The sequence below is a fragment of the Humulus lupulus genome, chromosome 1, assembly GCF_963169125.1.
Source record: "Humulus lupulus chromosome 1, drHumLupu1.1, whole genome shotgun sequence".
NCBI classification, from domain to species: Eukaryota; Viridiplantae; Streptophyta; class Magnoliopsida; order Rosales; family Cannabaceae; genus Humulus; species Humulus lupulus.
The window spans coordinates 57161012-57173583 of record NC_084793.1 but is presented as its reverse complement, the minus strand read 5'-3'; positions in this window follow the sequence as shown (position 1 = coordinate 57173583).

The window sequence follows — 12572 nt, the reverse complement described above, 5'->3', positions numbered from 1 at the left end:
TATGTAAAATGCATATTTCTAAGTATTAAATATGCATGTGAGCCATGTTTAGCTTATAAGGACATATTTGTAATTTTGGCCCGTTGAGGGCATAAATGTGATTATAGGTAATAAATTGTTCAGACCACATTATTATGTGGATATATTTGCAGAACATGGCTCGAGACGATCCTAGTGAGCGAATTGGTGAAATAGTCACGACGGGGATTTATACCTGGCTCGGGGGGAGCCTGAGGGTATTTTCGGGAATTTAAAAAATATATCGGGGATTATTAGACATTGGATAAATAATTGGTAATTAATTGGATGACAAGATTAATTGATAAATGTTATGAACACTTTAGGAATTAGTGGGGATTGGAAGCAAATGACTATTATACCCTTAGATTGATTAAAGGATTAAGTGTTTTGCGGGAGGGAAAAATGGCCTTTTCTTTGAAGGGATATATTCAAAATTAGGAAAATAGAGAGAACTAGAAGCTAAAGGAAAGCTCTCAGCTCCTCTCTCTCACTCACCCTTGATGGAATTTGAAGCTAAGAAGTAAAAAGGGCATAAGCTTAGCTTAGGCTGAAGTGCTTTGAAGGAGGAAATTTAAGGAAAGGTTAAGCTGAGGCTTGGAGGTCAGAAATTCAACTTAGAAGCTTAGGGATTCAGCTGGGAAATTGAGTTCCAATTTAAGGTAAGAGCTTTAGTCTTAATCTTTTAGTTTTGATGAATTGATTTAGGTAAATTCTATGTTCTTGAGCAGTTTTAGTCTAGACTTTTGGTATTGTAGCCAAGGTTTTGTTGATTAAAAATGTGTAATTAAGTCTTGAATTTGTGGCTGGTTTAGTGTTAAATTAGGGGGAATTGATAGGGAAAATTCTAAGTTCAGTTGGGTGTTCTTGGTTGAGAAGGAGGAGGAGGAAAACCCAGATTTTCAGGGTTCAAAGGGGGCGCGTCGTGACCCAGCCTGGGGGTGCTGCGGCGCGTGTGGCCATTTTGGCATGGGGATGCCTCTGACTTGGGGGTGCGCTACGACTCACTAGGCCAAGTCGCGGCCCGCCTCCCCTTTTGGCTGGGGTGCTTGCTCTCTGACTTGGGGGCAAGTCGCGACCCACTAGGCTAAGTCATGACCCGCCTGAGGATTTTAGCCTTAGAATTGTTTCAAGAATTGGTAGAGCTCGGCAATTCGAACCTAGGTGCTCAGGACAATTTATACTACCTGGTTTAGTAGAAAGTGAGGCCCTGGAGGCTAGTTTATGTCTCTTAGGTATTCTATTTTGATTGGAAGTTGATGGTGTTAGGAGTGTGTCCTAAAAGCATGTAAAGACATTTGTTTTTTCTGTAAATAAATAAATACAATGGTTTATTATTATTGTCATATTTAGATTGTTAAATTATTGTTTGAATAATTTTGTAAATATCAGAAAAATTCCATATTCATTATTGAGGATGTGATCTTGTATTAGTACGAGAGAATTAAGATCACATGAATGAATAAAAATGGTCAACAACGACAAATTAAAGTTATGGAATTCTTTAATTGGAGTTGTAAGTACGGTTTACTGAGTATCATAATGATACAAATAATCTAGATTCGGATTATTGATGTGGAAAGACATCTCAGTAAAGGTGCTTTATATAATATGATTATATATGACATGGACCGATATGAATTAAAGTCTTTATCCAAAAACCATTTAACAACAAAGACTTGTAATTCATATCATAACTGATGATCATTTATAGATCAACCTAAATCCTGAGTGTTCATGAACTCCTGTTCATGTTTATTAAATCTTTTGATTCACTCGTTAAGGTCTCTTCAAAGAATGAGGCTAATAACTTTTGTTTTGGAGATTTAATATCATGGATGGCTGGGAACATGTATCAACAACACGGAATCTAATCTTTCCTAACGGATCGTATATTAGTTCCCTTAAGGGTTAATTCTGGAACTGAATGATTTTGAGCTCAAATCTATAATTAGATTATAGATTAATTATTCACTAGTGAATTAATGGTACTTAAGGAATAAGAAGTAAATTAGAAAGGTTAAATGGTAATTCTTCCATTCTAATTTATGAACTAATTAATTAGAGGGTTGAACTATTGTAAGATGGTTATATCAATGGACGACTTAAGAAAAATATTTCTGTAAAAGTATATCTATAACATAAAGAGTGCAATTATGAATTTATAGTGGAGTAATATCAGAATTAATAAATTAACTATTATAATTAAAGAGTTTAATTATTTAGTTTCAATTTATTGGAGCTTAATGTTATAGGTCTATGGTCCCCAGAATGGCTCAAACAATCACTGTCAAAGGCAAATACAAAAATGGGTAAAAAGGACTTATGTGATAAGTAAAATATTTTTCTATGTATCAAACATAATTATTGTTTAATTATGTGTAATTAATTAATTAAGAATTAATTAATTATTTGATTTAACAAAAATATAATTAATTTTGAATTAATTTATTTTTGGGATTTTTGGTATTTAAATAATAATAAAAATTGGGAAAAATCACATGCATGCACATGCATGTGGTACACGTGTGGCACAGTGCACATGCACTGTGCTACACGCATAAGAGATAGACTTGGTCTCTTGATTCCACAATTTTAGTTATTTAAATATTAAATAAATAATGAGATATTTTGATTTGATTTAAATATTATTATTTAAACAAAAATCTGATAACTGATCAGTTATTTTGAATTTGTTTAAAATAACAAATATTTTAATATATTGGATATTATTAAATATTGGATATCAGTTTTCAAAGAACGTAAGTTTTCAGGGATAGAAAAATATCTAGGATTCTCTGAGAGAAAAAGATCAGTGACAAAACAAAGGTCATTGTTCTTCACAAAACCTAGGTCCAAACTTTATCAGATCTCATGTGTTGAGAATATCTGATAAATAGTTATTGCCTATTATTTGTATAGTGAGCCCACACTCGTTCTTTGGGTGACTGAGAACATTTTGGAAGATCTTGGTGTGAGATCTCAAGGATTCAGCCATACGAAAAGATAGCAGCAAGGAAGGACCTGAGGTAATGTTTCTATTCTTGTCCTTGATTCAATATATATATGAGTGTGAAGAAGTAGATCTAGAAATCTTATGGGATTAATCTGACAATTTGATTGTTGTTCCGCTGCGCATAATCTCTGATTTGATCAATAAAAACCAACAGATGGATACACATTGGCCCTTATGACTAGGTTTTTCGCCAAGGCTCAGGTCTAAGGATCGTGCTCAAAACCATTTCACTTTCTCCGCTCAAAATTAAAGGTAAGAAAACTGCACCCTTTTATGTGGCTGTGTTGGGACTAGGGTTCCCTATATATGAATACAAATGTTGTATGACTATGATATGCCATGTGAGCATGAAATAGACAACCGAAGAGTGTCGGGACTGATATTTGTGCATAGGACGCGGCTCGACCACTGAGAGCTGAGGTCAGCTAAATAATCACTGAGCTCGGCCTAAGCGAGCCGGAGTCAATGCATTAAATAGAGGGTACCCTGAGTATTGTATGATGATTATGATATGCTTACTATTGTTAATCTGGTGTTTATGGCTTGTGATTCGTTGATTTCCATCACTGATTATGTGTCTATCATAACATGTTGAATACCTGGTTAACTGCCTTATGGATCATTTGTTTGTCTGTATTGTTTATGCTATGCTATACGGTTTTGTTGCTGGGCCTTGGCTCATGGGTGCTACGTGGTGCAGGTAAAGGCAAGGGTAAGGTGGACCAACCCTAAGTTGGAGAACTCTGGGAGCAGAATGTACATAGTCAGCTGCTTGTCCGCCACGGCCGAGGGATAGTACAGGGATAGGAAAACCTAGAATGTGTATTTTACCATTAGAATGGCCTTTTCTTGTATTTAACTTTTGAAAGTTGTAAATTTGTTCTTTAAACCATGTTTTTGGGATCCCATGTACAAAACATTTATTTAAATAAAAAATTATTCGTTTATGACCAAACTATTTTAACCCTAGCTCGATTATGACTTTAGGGTCACATTTTCAACTAAACGACTTGATTTGCAAGTCTTGCACAATTATAAACACACAGTGTAACGATCTTGGTTATCCAAGGCGTTACAACTTGGTATCAGAGCCGTCTAGGTTTAAGGGTTCCTAAAGACTGGCTGGACATGTACACTCGCCACTAAAGACAAGCTCAACTCAGGGTTTGGTAATTGTATATTCATGCTTATGTGCTTAAGTGTTTAAAAGGAAAATGAATGCTTTAATCTGTATGATTAATAGGGAGCATGAGATACTAATAAGGCTTGGCCCTTGACTGTTGTGTGATGATATTGAGGCATGCTTATTAGCATTGCTCTTGCATGTGGATGAATATTTGGATAATTGTTATATCTTGATTGCTTGTTATTGGTTGAGTTCCAATGGTGGGTCATGGAAAGATTGTTACCCTGTCATCATAGTCTGACCGCCGAGTCATTTATTGCACATTAACTTGGATAGCTATGCGTCCAAGGCGATCTATACGACTAGCCGGCACTAGGTCTGAGACTAGAGATGATGATCAGGGCCAAAACCCTCCGCCAGCCCCTGAGAACTGGCAATAGATACTTGCAGACATGCAAGCCCGGCTTCAGAGTCAGAAAGAGCAGATCTGTCTTCTGAGATAGCAGGCTCCGTCAAGGAGTGCTGCACCTATTGTGCCACCTGTTATGGCACCACCTGTTCAAGCACTTGAGGTTGGGAATAGGTGGAAGCCAGTGTATGAGTGGTTCAGGAGGCAGCATCCTCCAACCTTCGAGGGAGGACCAGATCCACTGAAGGTTGAATAGTGGATGAGTATGATTACCTCTATCCTAGATTTCATGAGGGAAGAAGGTAATGACCGGGTGGCCTGTGCCACATATATGCTAATAGAGGATGCTCGCATTTGGTGGGAAGTGGCATCACAGACTAGAGATGTTACTACTCTGGGTTGGGATGGATTCAAGGATTTGTTTAGTCAGAAGTATTATAACATTTCCGTCGGGGCAGTGAAGGTGAATGAATTTGTGGGGTTGGTACAGGTTAATATGACAGTTACATAGTATGCTCTGAAGTTTGACAGACTTGTGAAGTTTGATGGGCATGACAGATTCATTAGAGGGCTTAATGTTATGATAGCCCGAGATGTGAGAATTACAACAGTACTTGGGGGGACTCTTATGCCCAAGCTGTTGAGAAGGCTCTTATCGCTGAGGAGGCGAAAAACAAGATTTGGAGGGAGAATGCTGCTAGATGGGAGGTTCGCAGGGCGGTCCCTCCATACCCAGGATCTGGTAAGGGCGGAGGCCCCGGTGATTTGAAGAGGAAGACCCCTGACACTTTGACCACTGCTGGTCCTGATAGGAGAAGTTGGGGTGTTCAGGGTAGCCGCCAGGGAGGCGGTGATACATGGAGAAGCTACCCAGAGTGCACGACGTGCAGAAGACGCCATTCGGGCGAATCGGGCCAAGGCCTATTATGTGTGCGGGGTGGTGGGACACCTAAAAAAGGACTGCCCAACAGCGAAGAAAGGGGAAGCAGGGAAGGTGGACAGCTTGACTCCAGCTTGAGTGTTCACCTTGACACAGGCAGAGGCCGAGTCTAGTCCCTCGGTGGTGACAGGTCATCTTTCTAGCGCTGGCTCTCCTTTTACTGTATTGATTGACTCTGGTGCTACACATTCATTTGTTTATAGTATGGTGATTGATAGATTGTGTAGACCTAGTGAGTATTATACCGCGGGGTTCGGGACTATATTGCCTACAGGGAAACTGGTAGTTTCTAGAAGATGGATTAGAGCACTGTTATTGATGGTTGGCGGTAGGGAGCTATCAGTAGACTTGATTGAGTTAGGTATGAAGGACTTTGACATGATTCTAGGGATAGATTAGCTGGTCAGATATGAGGCTACCATTGATTGCAGGAAGAAGATGGTAGCTTTTGAGCTTGAGGGAGAGGATCCCTTTGTTTTCGTGGGTGCGGTATGTGGACCCCGCATACCCATGATATCAACGCTGAGAGCCAAGGACCTATTACAGGGAAGATGTATAGGTTTCCTGGCTAGTGTGGTGGATACTACTAGATTTTTTCCAACAGGGCCGGGAGAGACCAGATTAGTTCAGGAGTTCTTGGATGTGTTCCCTGAGGATTTACCAGGGCTGCCGCCGCACAGGGAGATTCAGTTCTTCATTGAGTTGGCATCAGAGATAGAGCCAGTATCGAGGGAACCATATAGGATGGCAGCGACGGAACTGAAAGAATTGAAGATACAGTTATAGGAGCTTCTGGATTTGGGGTTTATCAGGCCTAGTTACTCGCCATGGGGTGCTCCGATTTTGTTTGTGAAGAAGAAGGATTGGACTCTGAGGATGTGTATAGACTACAGGGAGTTGAATAAGCTGACCATCAAGAATAAGTACCATCTACCAAGGATTGACGACTTGTTTGATCAACTGTAGGGAAAGACGGTGTTCTCGAAGATTTATCTTCAATCTGGTTATCACCAGCTAAGGATCAAGGATGAAGATATACCAAAGACGGCCCTCCGAACGAGGTATGGGCATTATGAGTTTTTGGTCATGTCGTTTGGTTTGACCAATGACCCAGCAGCCTTCATGGACCTAATGAACAGGGTGTTCAAGGACTTCTTGGATCAGTTTGTGATTGTCTTCATCGAAAACATCTTAGTGTACTCCAGTTCAAAGGCAGAGCATGAACAACATTTACGACAGGTCTTGCAGAGGTTGAGAGAGCACTGATTGTACACCAAGTTTAAGAAGTGTGAGTTTTGGCTACCAGAAGTGACATTCCTTGGACATATTGTTGGTGAGGATGGGATTAAGGTAAATCCATCTAAGGTGGAGGCATTTAGAGATTGGTCGAGGCCAAGGAACGCCTCAAAGGTTAGGAGTTTCCTCAGATTAGTGGGTTATTATAGGCGGTTTGTGGAACGGTTCTCGAAGATTGTTGCACCAATGACAGATTTGACACAGAAGAATATGAAGGTCGTCTGGTCAGACAAGTGTGAGAATAACTTTCAAGAATTGAAGCGACGGCTTATTACGGCACTTGTGTTGAGTCTTCCTTCAAAGGAAGGAAAATTTGTGGTGTATTGTGACACATCGAGGTTGGATTTGGGATGCGTATTGATGCAGAATGAGAAGGTTATAGCTTATGCATCACGGCATCTAAAGGAGTATGAGCAGCGGTACCCTACCCATGATCTGGAGTTAGCAGCGGTGGTATTCACACTAAAAGTGTGGCAACATTATCTATATGGAGAGAAGTGTGAGATATACACCGATCACAAGAGTTTGAAGTACTTCTTCACCCAGAAGGACCTGAAAATGAGGCAGAGGCGTTGGCTGGAGTGGGTAAAGGACTATGACTGTGACATTGTTTACCACCCAGGAAAAGCCAATATAGTGGCGGATGCATTGAGCCGGAGAGGCCCGGGACAGTTGTTTAGATCTACTCAGATATCGAGAGAATTGGCAAAGGAGATGTCCAGAGCACGGATAGAGTTGGTGGTGGACCGGTTGGCCAATATAACTTTGTAGTTGACCCTACTAGAGCGGATTAAGGAGAGTCAGTTAGTAGAGGGAAAGTTTTAGCAGGAGTGGCTAAGGACTATTCCATCTCTGAGATTGGTTTGCTACAGTATCAGGGTCGGATCTATGTTCCGACTGATATGGTGATTAGACGTGAGATATTGGATGAATCCCATACTACACCGTACTCACTCCATCCAGGCACCACGAAGATGTATCAGGATCTACGGACGTTGTATTGGTGACCTGGGATGAAGAAGGATGTGGTGGAGTACGTGGCCAAGTGTTTGACCTGTCAGCAAGTGAAGGCTGAGCATCAGCAACCAGCAGGGTTACTGCAACCTTTGGGTATTCCCAAGTGGAAATGGGAGGATATTACGATGGATTTTTTGGGAGGTTTACCTAGGACAGTGGGGCTACACGATTCAGTGTGGGTGATAGTAAACAGATACACCAAGTCAGCTCACTATCTGCCAATGAAGACGACTTATACTGTGGATCAGTATGCAGAGCTGTATGTGAGAGAGATTGTACGTCTCCATGGGGTTCCTAAGTCTATACTGTCAAATCGGGATCCTATCTTTACCTCCAAGTTTTAGGGTGGATTGTAGAAGGCTATGGGGACTTAGTTGAAGTTCAGCACGACCTTCCATCCTTAGACTGATGGACAGTCTGAGAGAACGATTCAGGTATTGGAGGACATGCTCAGAGCGTGCGTGATAGACTTTGAGGGTTCTTGGAGTAAGTATCTCTCGTTGATTGAATTTTTGTATAACAATAGTTACCAATCAACGATTGGAGATGCTCCATATGAGATGTTATATGGGAGGATATGTAGATCACCCATTCATTGGGATGGGATGGGTGAGAGGAGGTATTTGGGACCAGACATGGTTCAGAAGACTAATGAGGCTATCGAGATGATCCGAGCTTGAATGCTTGCTTCACAGAGCAGACAGAAAAGCTACGTTGATCTTAAGCGTAGGGATGTGGAGTTCCAGGTAGGGGACCACGTGTTTCTGTGAGTCTCACCACTGCGAGGGGTGAGAAGGTTTGGGAAGAAGGGCAAGTTGAGCCTTAGATTCATTGGACCTTTCGAGATCCTGGAGAGGATTGGGCAGATGGTGTAACGCCCTGCTAATTAGGGTCTATTACCAAGTGTGTTTTAAACCAGTGCTGGACTTTCTAAACAAGTCATTTGGACTAAATGTGTGACTAAGCCACTCTGGTTTAGGTATGAAAACTTTTGGTCAACTCATAAGTATTTTCATTAAATTAAAAGCATGTTTCTTACACAGGATCCCAAAAACAATAGTTTAAAAGTTGATTACAACACTCAAGTTACAAAATAAGCCGACCTAAGCAGCAAAAGTTGAGTTCATCCCTAGTTCCCTTGAACGTCTCGGTCGTGATGGTCGAGCGGACTGCATATGTACATGTCACTACTATTGTCCTCCGACTCATGGCTGGTTGAGCTTCTCTTTACCTTTACCTGCACCACAAAGCCCCTGTGAGCCAAAAGACTCAGCAAGAAAACACATTGAACAGTTCACAACGTAATATAACTATCAAATAGTAATAACTGAAACAGGCGTATGCACTATACAAGTTGGCAACCATGGGGTCACGCAAGCGCGTGCCGCACTTCCTTTCAATTTGTTGGCATCCGAGCCAGTCAAGTGTGTGTTGCACTCCCAGGGTGGCCCAGCCACGGTGGCCTGCACTCCACGTGCACAATGCCAATCTCAACTTATAAACTGAGTCATTTAAGTCCTTGACTTATAATTCAAGCCTCACATGCCTCCGACTTGTAAGTCGAAGCTTTAGGATTCTCTACTCACAAGACGAGTCTCTCGAGTCCATTATGCCCTCGACTAATAAGTCGATCCCCATTTGACAACCTAATAACCCTCTGGTTTATAAACCGTGCTTCCCAGTCATAACAGACAACCACATATCTTATATAGCATTCATATCAACAATTGCAATGCATTATAATACATTCAAATAGCAGTCATGGGCATAACCCTAATTATGCGCATTCTAGTGTACCTACTCAGACATTCACAAACATAATTATAATCATGTTCATCAACAGAGCCAAAGCCTTAATCCTGTCTTTACTCATCATTGACTAAACTCTAATCACACATCCATGTAATGGGTGCAGTTTTCTTACCTTCAATCCTATTGCAAGTACTAACGACGCCCCTCTAAGTACGATCCCCGATTTGATCCCTTAGCGTAGCCCTAGTCGCAACCATTATAAAGAATTCCATCAACAATTGGAGAATAAAAGCTTCCGGACCAAATCCTAGCCTCAGGGACATCGAGTTCCACTCAACAAAGAAGTATAATCGACCCCGAGCCCAAATGGTTAAGTTCCCAACCTAAAAACCTCATTAGGGCCAAATTTCCCCTTAAGGGTCGCGGCCCTAAGGACCCATGCCGCGACCCGCCTCTAAGTCAGAGGCTTGGCCTCCTTGGAAAACAACACGCGCCGCGGCGCTCCCCTAAGGCGCCGCCGCCCACCTCTGCCTCTGAGCCCTCCTGGCTCCTTCTTGCTTCGCAGGGTCGTGGCATACCAAGAACAAGGCCGCGGCCCAGCCCTTCGAACCCAGATTTTCTGGGTTTTTCCCTTAGCCGAACCCAACCAAAAACCACCCAATTCTCTCCCAATATTCCAACATAATTCCCATACTCAACATACTTCCTTCCTGCAGCAAAACCTAACTAAAACACTGAATTAAAAACCCATCAACAACCCAAAATTCTTTCCCTTACTATCAAACATGCAAACCTTAAACTTCAGTCAATAACCACATAAATTTCATAATTAAACCTTGAATTAAAGACCTTACCTCTGCTATATTGATCCTCTTGAGCTAATCCTCTAGTTCCCCAAGTTTAGCACCTTAACTCCCAAGCTTTGATCTTCAATTTCCCAAACTTCTTCCAAAAATTCAAGAGATAGAGAGGAAGTAAGTGGACTGCTGAGAATTGAGTTTGCTAACCCTTCAGATACGTTCCCAGCCCTCCAACTCCTATACTTGGACATATTTGACTATTTTTCCCCTTGCCCTTAGCCTATTCATCAAGTGATCACAAGGGCAATTTTGTCCTTTGTCTCAAACCCCCGCTATCCACAGCTTATATCATATGATTCCCGTTACCTCCAATATTCTCACATGATTACCAATAATTTCCCATTGCCCACTAATTCCTGGAAATGTACTAAATTACTAAAATACCCCCAAGCTCACTCCGAGCCGGGTATAAAACCTCATTGTGACTTTTCTGCTAACTTGCTCATCGGGATCGCCTCACGTCGAGTAACCCAAACATATCCACATAATAATGTGGTCTCAATCACATAAACACATATTTATATATTTCTAACATGCAAGCATAATTATATTATGATATAATTAACATAACAATTCAATTATTGCCTCCCGGCCCCCTAATCCGGGCACTAAACCACATTAGGAAATTTGGGATGTTACAGTGGCTTATAGGTTAGCTCTGCCACCATCGTTGCTGGGAGTTCATGACTTATTCCATGTTTCTATGCTTCGGAAGTACGTCTCGGATACAAATCATGTGTTGAAGTATGAGGACCTGGAATTGCAGACAGATTTGTCTTATGAGGAGCGACCGGTTCAGGTCTTAGACAAGAAATACAAGGTTCTACGGAACAAGACGATTCCTCTGGTTAAAGTGTTATGGAGGAATAGCAAGGTCGAGGAAGCGACCTGGGAGCTTGAATCAGCAATGATGGATCATTATCCCAAGTTATTCAGGTAAATTTCGAGGACGAAATTCTCAGTAAGAGGGGATAGTTGTAACGACCCAAAATCACTAATAAGGCTTAAGGGCCTTGATTAGCGTGCCGGGAGGGCATAATTAGTTTATGTGTGATTTAATGATTAAATTCATGATTATATGATTACGTGGATATGTGAACTGCATGTTTATGAGAATTAAATATGCATGTGGGCATTGTTTAGCTTATAAGGACATATTTGTAATTTTTGCCCGTTGAGGGCATAAGTGTGATTATAGGTAATAAATTATTCAAACCACATTATTATGTGGATATATTTGCAGAACATGGCTCGAGACGGTCCTAGTGAGAGGATTGGCGAAATAGTCACTGTAGTGATTTATACTCGGCTCGGGGGGGAGCCTGGGGGTATTTTCAGGAATTTAGAAAATATATCGAGGATTATTAGACATTGGATAAATAATTAGTAATTAATCAAATGACGAGATTAATTGATAAATGTTAGGAACACTTGAGGAATTAGTCGGGATTGGAAGCAAATGACTACTATACCCTTAGATTGATTAAAGGATTAAGTGTTTTATGGGAGAGCAAAATGGTCTTTTATTTGAAGGGATATATTCAAACTTGGGAAAATAGAGAGAACTAGAAGCTAAAGGAAAGCTCTCAGCTCACCCTCTCTCATCTATCACGTACTTCCTCTCTCTCACTCTCCCTTGATGGAATTTGAAGCTAAGAAGCAAAAGGGGCATAAGCTTAGCTTGGGCTGAAGTGCTTTCAAGAAGGAAATTGAAGGAAAGGTTAAGCTGAGGCTTGGAGGTCAGAAATTCAACTTAGAAGCTTGGGGATTCAACTGGAAAATTGAGCTCCAATTTGAGGTAAGAGCTTTTGTCTTAATCTTTGAGTTTTGATGAGTTGATTTAGGTAAATTCTATGTTCTTGAGCAGTTTTAGCCTAGACTTTTGGAGTGTTTGATTATGGTGGAGTTGAGACAGTGATGTTAGTATTGTAGCCAAGGTTTTGATGATTAAAAATGTGTAATTAACTCTTGAATTTGTGGCTGGTTTAGTGTTAAATTGGGGGGAATTGATAGGGAAAATTATGGGTTCAATTGGGTATTCTTGGCTGAGAAAGAGGAGGAGGAAAACCCAAATTTTCTGGGTTCGAAGGGGGCGCGCTACAACAAAGCCAGGATGCGCCGCGATGCGTGTGGCCATT